General features: G+C 53.2%; 6 non-coding genes across 6 annotated transcripts; all 6 read left to right on the forward strand.

Annotated features, from left to right (window-relative positions):
- Positions 1-932: 932 nt before the first annotated feature.
- TRNAA-AGC (transfer RNA alanine (anticodon AGC)) lies at positions 933-1,005 on the forward strand. Its single transcript has one exon. It is a non-coding gene; the product is annotated as a tRNA-Ala (tRNA).
- A 2,139-nt stretch (positions 1,006-3,144) lies between these two features.
- On the forward strand, positions 3,145-3,217 carry TRNAA-AGC (transfer RNA alanine (anticodon AGC)). Its single transcript has one exon. It is a non-coding gene; the product is annotated as a tRNA-Ala (tRNA).
- Positions 3,218-5,356: 2,139 nt separating this feature from the next.
- On the forward strand, positions 5,357-5,429 carry TRNAA-AGC (transfer RNA alanine (anticodon AGC)). Its single transcript has one exon. It is a non-coding gene; the product is annotated as a tRNA-Ala (tRNA).
- Positions 5,430-7,581: 2,152 nt separating this feature from the next.
- On the forward strand, positions 7,582-7,654 carry TRNAA-AGC (transfer RNA alanine (anticodon AGC)). Its single transcript has one exon. It is a non-coding gene; the product is annotated as a tRNA-Ala (tRNA).
- Positions 7,655-9,806: 2,152 nt separating this feature from the next.
- Positions 9,807-9,879, forward strand: TRNAA-AGC (transfer RNA alanine (anticodon AGC)). The gene has a single exon. It is a non-coding gene; the product is annotated as a tRNA-Ala (tRNA).
- A 2,139-nt stretch (positions 9,880-12,018) lies between these two features.
- TRNAA-AGC (transfer RNA alanine (anticodon AGC)) lies at positions 12,019-12,091 on the forward strand. The gene has a single exon. It is a non-coding gene; the product is annotated as a tRNA-Ala (tRNA).
- Positions 12,092-13,444: the final 1,353 nt, after the last annotated feature.

Genomic DNA, 13,444 nt, shown 5'->3' on the forward strand with positions numbered 1-13,444 from the left:
TTGCTTTTGTGTTTGATGTTGAAGCTTGGAACCGAGCGCCGTGAGCAACATGGGAAGCCGGAGTGCTCCTCATAACATGTGCCAAGGCATTGCCACGTTTTTGTGGTGGCATCTGTGGCTTCAGCCAAAGTCACGTAGGCAGTATTGGACAAAAGCAATCAATTAAAGAAAGCACGACCAGGCTTCCATGGCCAAGAGACAATATTCCATTAGGGGGAAAGGTGCCAGTGCCATGCTTACGCTGAGAGCTTTGGACTCGTTGAATCACCTGAATCAGGTTCAACTTCTCTTTGTGTGCGAAAGAAAGGCCTTTGGGCCCGCAAGCAAATATCGATTGGCATAGGAAAAGGCAACGTAGCAGAGGATGGTTTCGATCCATCGACCTCTGGGTTATGGGCCCAGCACGCTTCCGCTGCGCCACTCTGCTCTTGTCGCTGACCATCCTCATGGATTTCGACAAGCGAATCCCAAGTCAAGCGTGGGCGAGAGCTGGACTCTCCTAGGCCAGCTGAGCGAGGGTGGTGGCGCCTGGCCCGGCGTGGAGCATTGGTGGTTCAGTGGTAGAATTCTCGCCTGCCACGCGGGAGGCCCGGGTTCGATTCCCGGCCAATGCAATTATGGGCTCTTGGTGTTTGTAGATCTCTCCCCCAATTTCCAGCCCCATGGAATGCCTCAAGGCACAAGGTGTTTCTTGTCGAGAATGTATTAGGCGGTGTGAGTGCTTTTTGAAACCACCTTCTCCCAATGACATCATTGAAACCCATGGGGCCATACTTCAGAAGGGGCTCAGTTGTCCAAGGTCTTGGGGGAGTGGCTCTCCTGGTGTCTAGCGGCCAGAGCAAGTTGTGGATTTAGCAAAACTGCCTATAGTTTACACATAGCCCAGGAGAGGACAGGGATCAGCCATAGCACAAGCAACAACCTCAAGCAAAGGGGGATTAGCTCAAATGGTAGAGCGCTCGCTTAGCATGCGAGAGGTAGCGGGATCGATGCCCGCATTCTCCAAATGCAGCTTTCCTGATTTGCCAGGAGACACCTTGCTTTTGTGTTTGATGTTGAAGCTTGGAACCGAGCGCCGTGAGCAACATGGGAAGCCGGAGTCCTCCTCATAACGCGTGCCAAGGCGTTGCCACGTTTTTGTGGTGGCAACTGTGGCTTCAGCCAAAGTCACGTAGGCAGTGTTGGACAAAAGCAATCTAGTAAACAAAGCACGAGCAGGCCTCCATGGCCAAGAGACAATATTTCATTAGCGCAAAAGGTGCCAGTGCCATGCTTACGCTGAGAGCTTTGGACTCGTTGAATCACCTGAATCAGGTTCAACTTCTCTTTGTGTGCGAAAGAAAGGCCTTTGGGCCCGCACGCAAGCAAATATCGATTGGCATAGGAAAGGGCAACGTAGCAGAGGATGGTTTCGATCCATCGACCTCTGGGTTATGGGCCCAGCACGCTTCCGCTGCGCCACTCTGCTCTTGTCGCTGACCAACCTCAACAACCACATGTGGATGTAGTTTGCCAGCGATTCCCACGGGGAGTGGGTCCATGTGGCAAAGTCACAATGTAGACGACTAGGCGTTTCCATTGATTTTCGACCAGCGAATCCCAAGTCAAGCGTGGGCGAGAGCTGGACTCTCCTAGACCAGCTGAGCGAGGGTGGTGGCAAGTGGCCCGGCGTGGAGCATTGGTGGTTCAGTGGTAGAATTCTCGCCTGCCACGCGGGAGGCCCGGGTTCGATTCCCGGCCAATGCAATTATGGGCTCTTTGTGTTTGCAGCGCTCTCCCCCAATTTCCAGCCCCGTGGAGTGCATCAAGGCACAAGGTGTTTCTTGTCGAGAATGTACTAGGCGGTGTGAGTGCTTTTTGAAACCAGCCTTCTCCCAATTACATCATTGAAACCCATGGGGCCATACCTCTGAAGGGGCTCAGTTGTCAAAGGTCGTAGGAGGGAAAAAAAAGGGGGGTGCAAACCTTCTACGCTAGGAAAGCGGGTGGCTCTCCTGGTGTCTAGCGGCCAGAGCAGGTTGTGGATTTCGCAAAACTGACTATATTTTACACATAGCCCAGGAGAGGACAGGGATCAGCCATAGCGCAAGCAACACACTCGAGCAAAGGGGGATTAGCTCAAGTGGCAGAGCGCTCGCTTTGCATGCGAGAGGTAGCGGGATCGATGCCCGCATTCTCCAAACGCAGCTTTCCTGGTTTCACGGGAGGCACCTTGCTTTTGCGTTTGATGTTGAAGCTTGGAACCGAGCGCCGTGAGCAACATGGGAAGCCGGAGTGCTCCTCATAACATGTGCCAAGGCATTGCCACGTTTTTGTGGTGGCATCTGTGGCTTCAGCCAAAGTCACGTAGGCAGTATTGGACAAAAGCAATCAATTAAAGAAAGCACGACCAGGCTTCCATGGCCAAGAGACAATATTCCATTAGGGGGAAAGGTGCCAGTGCCATGCTTACGCTGAGAGCTTTGGACTCGTTGAATCACCTGAATCAGGTTCAACTTCTCTTTGTGTGCGAAAGAAAGGCCTTTGGGCCCGCAAGCAAATATCGATTGGCATAGGAAAAGGCAACGTAGCAGAGGATGGTTTCGATCCATCAACCTCTGGGTTATGGGCCCAGCACGCTTCCGCTGCGCCACTCTGCTCTTGTCGCTGGCCATCCTCATGGATTTCGACAAGCGAATCCCAAGTCAAGCGTGGGCGAGAGCTGGACTCTCCTAGGCCAGCTGAGCGAGGGTGGTGGCGCCTGGCCCGGCGTGGAGCATTGGTGGTTCAGTGGTAGAATTCTCGCCTGCCACGCGGGAGGCCCGGGTTCGATTCCCGGCCAATGCAATTATGGGCTCTTGGTGTTTGTAGCTCTCTCCCCCAATTTCCAGCCCCATGGAATGCCTCAAGGCACAAGGTGTTTCTTGTCGAGAATGTATTAGGCGGTGTGAGTGCTTTTTGAAACCACCTTCTCCCAATGACATCATTGAAACCCATGGGGCCATACTTCAGAAGGGGCTCAGTTGTCCAAGGTCTTGGGGGAGTGGCTCTCCTGGTGTCTAGCGGCCAGAGCAAGTTGTGGATTTAGCAAAACTGCCTATAGTTTACACATAGCCCAGGAGAGGACAGGGATCAGCCATAGCACAAGCAACAACCTCAAGCAAAGGGGGATTAGCTCAAATGGTAGAGCGCTCGCTTAGCATGCGAGAGGTAGCGGGATCGATGCCCGCATTCTCCAAATGCAGCTTTCCTGATTTGCCAGGAGACACCTTGCTTTTGTGTTTGATGTTGAAGCTTGGAACCGAGCGCCGTGAGCAACATGGGAAGCCGGAGTCCTCCTCATAACGCGTGCCAAGGCGTTGCCACGTTTTTGTGGTGGCAACTGTGGCTTCAGCCAAAGTCACGTAGGCAGTGTTGGACAAAAGCAATCTAGTAAACAAAGCACGAGCAGGCCTCCATGGCCAAGAGACAATATTTCATTAGCGCAAAAGGTGCCAGTGCCATGCTTACGCTGAGAGCTTTGGACTCGTTGAATCACCTGAATCAGGTTCAACTTCTCTTTGTGTGCGAAAGAAAGGCCTTTGGGCCCGCACGCAAGCAAATATCGATTGGCATAGAAAAAGGCAACGTAGCAGAGGATGGTTTCGATCCATCGACCTCTGGGTTATGGGCCCAGCACGCTTCCGCTGCGCCACTCTGCTCTTGTCGCTGACCAACCTCAACAACCACATGTGGATGTAGTTTGCCAGCGATTCCCACGGGGAGTGGGTCCATGTGGCAAAGTCACAATGTAGACGACTAGGCGTTTCCATTGATTTTCGACCAGCGAATCCCAAGTCAAGCGTGGGCGAGAGCTGGACTCTCCTAGACCAGCTGAGCGAGGGTGGTGGCAAGTGGCCCGGCGTGGAGCATTGGTGGTTCAGTGGTAGAATTCTCGCCTGCCACGCGGGAGGCCCGGGTTCGATTCCCGGCCAATGCAATTATGGGCTCTTTGTGTTTGCAGCGCTCTCCCCCAATTTCCAGCCCCGTGGAGTGCATCAAGGCACAAGGTGTTTCTTGTCGAGAATGTACTAGGCGGTGTGAGTGCTTTTTGAAACCAGCCTTCTCCCAATTACATCATTGAAACCCATGGGGCCATACCTCTGAAGGGGCTCAGTTGTCAAAGGTCGTAGGAGGGAAAAAAAAGGGGGGTGCAAACCTTCTACGCTAGGAAAGCGGGTGGCTCTCCTGGTGTCTAGCGGCCAGAGCAGGTTGTGGATTTCGCAAAACTGACTATATTTTACACATAGCCCAGGAGAGGACAGGGATCAGCCATAGCGCAAGCAACACACTCGAGCAAAGGGGGATTAGCTCAAGTGGCAGAGCGCTCGCTTTGCATGCGAGAGGTAGCGGGATCGATGCCCGCATTCTCCAAACGCAGCTTTCCTGGTTTCACGGGAGGCACCTTGCTTTTGTGTTTGATGTTGAAGCTTGGAACCGAGCGCCGTGAGCAACATGGGAAGCCGGAGTGCTCCTCATAACATGTGCCAAGGCATTGCCACGTTTTTGTGGTGGCATCTGTGGCTTCAGCCAAAGTCACGTAGGCAGTATTGGACAAAAGCAATCAATTAAAGAAAGCACGACCAGGCTTCCATGGCCAAGAGACAATATTCCATTAGGGGGAAAGGTGCCAGTGCCATGCTTACGCTGAGAGCTTTGGACTCGTTGAATCACCTGAATCAGGTTCAACTTCTCTTTGTGTGCGAAAGAAAGGCCTTTGGGCCCGCAAGCAAATATCGATTGGCATAGGAAAAGGCAACGTAGCAGAGGATGGTTTCGATCCATCGACCTCTGGGTTATGGGCCCAGCACGCTTCCGCTGCGCCACTCTGCTCTTGTCGCTGACCATCCTCATGGATTTCGACAAGCGAATCCCAAGTCAAGCGTGGGCGAGAGCTGGACTCTCCTAGGCCAGCTGAGCGAGGGTGGTGGCGCCTGGCCCGGCGTGGAGCATTGGTGGTTCAGTGGTAGAATTCTCGCCTGCCACGCGGGAGGCCCGGGTTCGATTCCCGGCCAATGCAATTATGGGCTCTTGGTGTTTGTAGCTCTCTCCCCCAATTTCCAGCCCCATGGAATGCCTCAAGGCACAAGGTGTTTCTTGTCGAGAATGTATTAGGCGGTGTGAGTGCTTTTTGAAACCACCTTCTCCCAATGACATCATTGAAACCCATGGGGCCATACTTCAGAAGGGGCTCAGTTGTCCAAGGTCTTGGGGGAGTGGCTCTCCTGGTGTCTAGCGGCCAGAGCAAGTTGTGGATTTAGCAAAACTGCCTATAGTTTACACATAGCCCAGGAGAGGACAGGGATCAGCCATAGCACAAGCAACAACCTCAAGCAAAGGGGGATTAGCTCAAATGGTAGAGCGCTCGCTTAGCATGCGAGAGGTAGCGGGATCGATGCCCGCATTCTCCAAATGCAGCTTTCCTGATTTGCCAGGAGACACCTTGCTTTTGTGTTTGATGTTGAAGCTTGGAACCGAGCGCCGTGAGCAACATGGGAAGCCGGAGTCCTCCTCATAACGCGTGCCAAGGCGTTGCCACGTTTTTGTGGTGGCAACTGTGGCTTCAGCCAAAGTCACGTAGGCAGTGTTGGACAAAAGCAATCTAGTAAACAAAGCACGAGCAGGCCTCCATGGCCAAGAGACAATATTTCATTAGCGCAAAAGGTGCCAGTGCCATGCTTACGCTGAGAGCTTTGGACTCGTTGAATCACCTGAATCAGGTTCAACTTCTCTTTGTGTGCGAAAGAAAGGCCTTTGGGCCCGCACGCAAGCAAATATCGATTGGCATAGAAAAAGGCAACGTAGCAGAGGATGGTTTCGATCCATCGACCTCTGGGTTATGGGCCCAGCACGCTTCCGCTGCGCCACTCTGCTCTTGTCGCTGACCAACCTCAACAACCACATGTGGATGTAGTTTGCCAGCGATTCCCACGGGGAGTGGGTCCATGTGGCAAAGTCACAATGTAGACGACTAGGCGTTTCCATTGATTTTCGACCAGCGAATCCCAAGTCAAGCGTGGGCGAGAGCTGTACTCTCCTAGACCAGCTGAGCGAGGGTGGTGGCAAGTGGCCCGGCGTGGAGCATTGGTGGTTAAGTGGTAGAATTCTCGCCTGCCACGCGGGAGGCCCGGGTTCGATTCCCGGCCAATGCAATTATGGGCTCTTTGTGTTTGCAGCGCTCTCCCCCAATTTCCAGCCCCGTGGAGTGCATCAAGGCACAAGGTGTTTCTTGTCGAGAATGTACTAGGCGGTGTGAGTGCTTTTTGAAACCAGCCTTCTCCCAATTACATCATTGAAACCCATGGGGCCATACCTCTGAAGGGGCTCAGTTGTCAAAGGTCGTAGGAGGGAAAAAAAAGGGGGGTGCAAACCTTCTACGCTAGGAAAGCGGGTGGCTCTCCTGGTGTCTAGCGGCCAGAGCAGGTTGTGGATTTCGCAAAACTGACTATATTTTACACATAGCCCAGGAGAGGACAGGGATCAGCCATAGCGCAAGCAACACACTCGAGCAAAGGGGGATTAGCTCAAGTGGCAGAGCGCTCGCTTTGCATGCGAGAGGTAGCGGGATCGATGCCCGCATTCTCCAAATGCAGCTTTCCTGGTTTCACGGGAGGCACCTTGCTTTTGTGTTTGATGTTGAAGCTTGGAACCGAGCGCCGTGAGCAACATGGGAAGCCGGAGTGCTCCTCATAACATGTGCCAAGGCATTGCCACGTTTTTGTGGTGGCATCTGTGGCTTCAGCCAAAGTCACGTAGGCAGTATTGGACAAAAGCAATCAATTAAAGAAAGCACGACCAGGCTTCCATGGCCAAGAGACAATATTCCATTAGGGGGAAAGGTGCCAGTGCCATGCTTACGCTGAGAGCTTTGGACTCGTTGAATCACCTGAATCAGGTTCAACTTCTCTTTGTGTGCGAAAGAAAGGCCTTTGGGCCCGCAAGCAAATATCGATTGGCATAGGAAAAGGCAACGTAGCAGAGGATGGTTTCGATCCATCGACCTCTGGGTTATGGGCCCAGCACGCTTCCGCTGCGCCACTCTGCTCTTGTCGCTGGCCATCCTCATGGATTTCGACAAGCGAATCCCAAGTCAAGCGTGGGCGAGAGCTGGACTCTCCTAGGCCAGCTGAGCGAGGGTGGTGGCGCCTGGCCCGGCGTGGAGCATTGGTGGTTCAGTGGTAGAATTCTCGCCTGCCACGCGGGAGGCCCGGGTTCGATTCCCGGCCAATGCAATTATGGGCTCTTGGTGTTTGTAGCTCTCTCCCCCAATTTCCAGCCCCATGGAATGCCTCAAGGCACAAGGTGTTTCTTGTCGAGAATGTATTAGGCGGTGTGAGTGCTTTTTGAAACCACCTTCTCCCAATGACATCATTGAAACCCATGGGGCCATACTTCAGAAGGGGCTCAGTTGTCCAAGGTCTTGGGGGAGTGGCTCTCCTGGTGTCTAGCGGCCAGAGCAAGTTGTGGATTTAGCAAAACTGCCTATAGTTTACACATAGCCCAGGAGAGGACAGGGATCAGCCATAGCACAAGCAACAACCTCAAGCAACAACCTCAAGCAAAGGGGAATTAGCTCAAATGGTAGAGCGCTCGCTTAGCATGCGAGAGGTAGCGGGATCGATGCCCGCATTCTCCAAATGCAGCTTTCCTGATTTGCCAGGAGACACCTTGCTTTTGTGTTTGATGTTGAAGCTTGGAACCGAGCGCCGTGAGCAACATGGGAAGCCGGAGTCCTCCTCATAACGCGTGCCAAGGCGTTGCCACGTTTTTGTGGTGGCAACTGTGGCTTCAGCCAAAGTCACGTAGGCAGTGTTGGACAAAAGCAATCTAGTAAACAAAGCACGAGCAGGCCTCCATGGCCAAGAGACAATATTTCATTAGCGCAAAAGGTGCCAGTGCCATGCTTACGCTGAGAGCTTTGGACTCGTTGAATCACCTGAATCAGGTTCAACTTCTCTTTGTGTGCGAAAGAAAGGCCTTTGGGCCCGCACGCAAGCAAATATCGATTGGCATAGAAAAAGGCAACGTAGCAGAGGATGGTTTCGATCCATCGACCTCTGGGTTATGGGCCCAGCACGCTTCCGCTGCGCCACTCTGCTCTTGTCGCTGACCAACCTCAACAACCACATGTGGATGTAGTTTGCCAGCGATTCCCACGGGGAGTGGGTCCATGTGGCAAAGTCACAATGTAGACGACTAGGCGTTTCCATTGATTTTCGACCAGCGAATCCCAAGTCAAGCGTGGGCGAGAGCTGGACTCTCCTAGACCAGCTGAGCGAGGGTGGTGGCAAGTGGCCCGGCGTGGAGCATTGGTGGTTCAGTGGTAGAATTCTCGCCTGCCACGCGGGAGGCCCGGGTTCGATTCCCGGCCAATGCAATTATGGGCTCTTTGTGTTTGCAGCGCTCTCCCCCAATTTCCAGCCCCGTGGAGTGCATCAAGGCACAAGGTGTTTCTTGTCGAGAATGTACTAGGCGGTGTGAGTGCTTTTTGAAACCAGCCTTCTCCCAATTACATCATTGAAACCCATGGGGCCATACCTCTGAAGGGGCTCAGTTGTCAAAGGTCGTAGGAGGGAAAAAAAAGGGGGGTGCAAACCTTCTACGCTAGGAAAGCGGGTGGCTCTCCTGGTGTCTAGCGGCCAGAGCAGGTTGTGGATTTCGCAAAACTGACTATATTTTACACATAGCCCAGGAGAGGACAGGGATCAGCCATAGCGCAAGCAACACACTCGAGCAAAGGGGGATTAGCTCAAGTGGCAGAGCGCTCGCTTTGCATGCGAGAGGTAGCGGGATCGATGCCCGCATTCTCCAAATGCAGCTTTCCTGGTTTCACGGGAGGCACCTTGCTTTTGTGTTTGATGTTGAAGCTTGGAACCGAGCGCCGTGAGCAACATGGGAAGCCGGAGTGCTCCTCATAACATGTGCCAAGGCATTGCCACGTTTTTGTGGTGGCATCTGTGGCTTCAGCCAAAGTCACGTAGGCAGTATTGGACAAAAGCAATCAATTAAAGAAAGCACGACCAGGCTTCCATGGCCAAGAGACAATATTCCATTAGGGGGAAAGGTGCCAGTGCCATGCTTACGCTGAGAGCTTTGGACTCGTTGAATCACCTGAATCAGGTTCAACTTCTCTTTGTGTGCGAAAGAAAGGCCTTTGGGCCCGCAAGCAAATATCGATTGGCATAGGAAAAGGCAACGTAGCAGAGGATGGTTTCGATCCATCGACCTCTGGGTTATGGGCCCAGCACGCTTCCGCTGCGCCACTCTGCTCTTGTCGCTGGCCATCCTCATGGATTTCGACAAGCGAATCCCAAGTCAAGCGTGGGCGAGAGCTGGACTCTCCTAGGCCAGCTGAGCGAGGGTGGTGGCGCCTGGCCCGGCGTGGAGCATTGGTGGTTCAGTGGTAGAATTCTCGCCTGCCACGCGGGAGGCCCGGGTTCGATTCCCGGCCAATGCAATTATGGGCTCTTGGTGTTTGTAGCTCTCTCCCCCAATTTCCAGCCCCATGGAATGCCTCAAGGCACAAGGTGTTTCTTGTCGAGAATGTATTAGGCGGTGTGAGTGCTTTTTGAAACCACCTTCTCCCAATGACATCATTGAAACCCATGGGGCCATACTTCAGAAGGGGCTCAGTTGTCCAAGGTCTTGGGGGAGTGGCTCTCCTGGTGTCTAGCGGCCAGAGCAAGTTGTGGATTTAGCAAAACTGCCTATAGTTTACACATAGCCCAGGAGAGGACAGGGATCAGCCATAGCACAAGCAACAACCTCAAGCAACAACCTCAAGCAAAGGGGAATTAGCTCAAATGGTAGAGCGCTCGCTTAGCATGCGAGAGGTAGCGGGATCGATGCCCGCATTCTCCAAATGCAGCTTTCCTGATTTGCCAGGAGACACCTTGCTTTTGTGTTTGATGTTGAAGCTTGGAACCGAGCGCCGTGAGCAACATGGGAAGCCGGAGTCCTCCTCATAACGCGTGCCAAGGCGTTGCCACGTTTTTGTGGTGGCAACTGTGGCTTCAGCCAAAGTCACGTAGGCAGTGTTGGACAAAAGCAATCTAGTAAACAAAGCACGAGCAGGCCTCCATGGCCAAGAGACAATATTTCATTAGCGCAAAAGGTGCCAGTGCCATGCTTACGCTGAGAGCTTTGGACTCGTTGAATCACCTGAATCAGGTTCAACTTCTCTTTGTGTGCGAAAGAAAGGCCTTTGGGCCCGCACGCAAGCAAATATCGATTGGCATAGAAAAAGGCAACGTAGCAGAGGATGGTTTCGATCCATCGACCTCTGGGTTATGGGCCCAGCACGCTTCCGCTGCGCCACTCTGCTCTTGTCGCTGACCAACCTCAACAACCACATGTGGATGTAGTTTGCCAGCGATTCCCACGGGGAGTGGGTCCATGTGGCAAAGTCACAATGTAGACGACTAGGCGTTTCCATTGATTTTCGACCAGCGAATCCCAAGTCAAGCGTGGGCGAGAGCTGGACTCTCCTAGACCAGCTGAGCGAGGGTGGTGGCAAGTGGCCCGGCGTGGAGCATTGGTGGTTCAGTGGTAGAATTCTCGCCTGCCACGCGGGAGGCCCGGGTTCGATTCCCGGCCAATGCAATTATGGGCTCTTTGTGTTTGCAGCGCTCTCCCCCAATTTCCAGCCCCGTGGAGTGCATCAAGGCACAAGGTGTTTCTTGTCGAGAATGTACTAGGCGGTGTGAGTGCTTTTTGAAACCAGCCTTCTCCCAATTACATCATTGAAACCCATGGGGCCATACCTCTGAAGGGGCTCAGTTGTCAAAGGTCGTAGGAGGGAAAAAAAAGGGGGGTGCAAACCTTCTACGCTAGGAAAGCGGGTGGCTCTCCTGGTGTCTAGCGGCCAGAGCAGGTTGTGGATTTCGCAAAACTGACTATATTTTACACATAGCCCAGGAGAGGACAGGGATCAGCCATAGCGCAAGCAACACACTCGAGCAAAGGGGGATTAGCTCAAGTGGCAGAGCGCTCGCTTTGCATGCGAGAGGTAGCGGGATCGATGCCCGCATTCTCCAAACGCAGCTTTCCTGGTTTCACGGAAGGCACCTTGCTTTTGTGTTTGATGTTGAAGCTTGGAACCGAGCGCCGTGAGCAACATGGGAAGCCGGAGTGCTCCTCATAACATGTGCCAAGGCATTGCCACGTTTTTGTGGTGGCATCTGTGGCTTCAGCCAAAGTCACGTAGGCAGTATTGGACAAAAGCAATCAATTAAAGAAAGCACGACCAGGCTTCCATGGCCAAGAGACAATATTCCATTAGGGGGAAAGGTGCCAGTGCCATGCTTACGCTGAGAGCTTTGGACTCGTTGAATCACCTGAATCAGGTTCAACTTCTCTTTGTGTGCGAAAGAAAGGCCTTTGGGCCCGCAAGCAAATATCGATTGGCATAGGAAAAGGCAACGTAGCAGAGGATGGTTTCGATCCATCGACCTCTGGGTTATGGGCCCAGCACGCTTCCGCTGCGCCACTCTGCTCTTGTCGCTGGCCATCCTCATGGATTTCGACAAGCGAATCCCAAGTCAAGCGTGGGCGAGAGCTGGACTCTCCTAGGCCAGCTGAGCGAGGGTGGTGGCGCCTGGCCCGGCGTGGAGCATTGGTGGTTCAGTGGTAGAATTCTCGCCTGCCACGCGGGAGGCCCGGGTTCGATTCCCGGCCAATGCAATTATGGGCTCTTGGTGTTTGTAGCTCTCTCCCCCAATTTCCAGCCCCATGGAATGCCTCAAGGCACAAGGTGTTTCTTGTCGAGAATGTATTAGGCGGTGTGAGTGCTTTTTGAAACCACCTTCTCCCAATGACATCATTGAAACCCATGGGGCCATACTTCAGAAGGGGCTCAGTTGTCCAAGGTCTTGGGGGAGTGGCTCTCCTGGTGTCTAGCGGCCAGAGCAAGTTGTGGATTTAGCAAAACTGCCTATAGTTTACACATAGCCCAGGAGAGGACAGGGATCAGCCATAGCACAAGCAACAACCTCAAGCAAAGGGGGATTAGCTCAAATGGTAGAGCGCTCGCTTAGCATGCGAGAGGTAGCGGGATCGATGCCCGCATTCTCCAAATGCAGCTTTCCTGATTTGCCAGGAGACACCTTGCTTTTGTGTTTGATGTTGAAGCTTGGAACCGAGCGCCGTGAGCAACATGGGAAGCCGGAGTCCTCCTCATAACGCGTGCCAAGGCGTTGCCACGTTTTTGTGGTGGCAACTGTGGCTTCAGCCAAAGTCACGTAGGCAGTGTTGGACAAAAGCAATCTAGTAAACAAAGCACGAGCAGGCCTCCATGGCCAAGAGACAATATTTCATTAGCGCAAAAGGTGCCAGTGCCATGCTTACGCTGAGAGCTTTGGACTCGTTGAATCACCTGAATCAGGTTCAACTTCTCTTTGTGTGCGAAAGAAAGGCCTTTGGGCCCGCACGCAAGCAAATATCGATTGGCATAGAAAAAGGCAACGTAGCAGAGGATGGTTTCGATCCATCGACCTCTGGGTTATGGGCCCAGCACGCTTCCGCTGCGCCACTCTGCTCTTGTCGCTGACCAACCTCAACAACCACATGTGGATGTAGTTTGCCAGCGATTCCCACGGGGAGTGGGTCCATGTGGCAAAGTCACAATGTAGACGACTAGGCGTTTCCATTGATTTTCGACCAGCGAATCCCAAGTCAAGCGTGGGCGAGAGCTGGACTCTCCTAGACCAGCTGAGCGAGGGTGGTGGCAAGTGGCCCGGCGTGGAGCATTGGTGGTTCAGTGGTAGAATTCTCGCCTGCCACGCGGGAGGCCCGGGTTCGATTCCCGGCCAATGCAATTATGGGCTCTTTGTGTTTGCAGCGCTCTCCCCCAATTTCCAGCCCCGTGGAGTGCATCAAGGCACAAGGTGTTTCTTGTCGAGAATGTACTAGGCGGTGTGAGTGCTTTTTGAAACCAGCCTTCTCCCAATTACATCATTGAAACCCATGGGGCCATACCTCTGAAGGGGCTCAGTTGTCAAAGGTCGTAGGAGGGAAAAAAAAGGGGGGTGCAAACCTTCTACGCTAGGAAAGCGGGTGGCTCTCCTGGTGTCTAGCGGCTAGAGCAGGTTGTGGATTTCGCAAAACTGACTATATTTTACACATAGCCCAGGAGAGGACAGGGATCAGCCATAGCGCAAGCAACACACTCGAGCAAAGGGGGATTAGCTCAAGTGGCAGAGCGCTCGCTTTGCATGCGAGAGGTAGCGGGATCGATGCCCGCATTCTCCAAACGCAGCTTTCCTGGTTTCACGGGAGGCACCTTGCTTTTGTGTTTGATGTTGAAGCTTGGAACCGAGCGCCGTGAGCAACATGGGAAGCCGGAGTGCTCCTCATAACATGTGCCAAGGCATTGCCACGTTTTTGTGGTGGCATCTGTGGCTTCAGCCAAAGTCACGTAGGCAGTATT

This window comes from Lithobates pipiens, unplaced genomic scaffold, assembly GCF_037356315.1.
Source record: "Lithobates pipiens isolate NorthernLeopardFrog02 unplaced genomic scaffold, aLitPip1_a1.2 Scaffold_18, whole genome shotgun sequence".
In the NCBI taxonomy this organism is placed as follows: domain Eukaryota; kingdom Metazoa; phylum Chordata; class Amphibia; order Anura; family Ranidae; genus Lithobates; species Lithobates pipiens.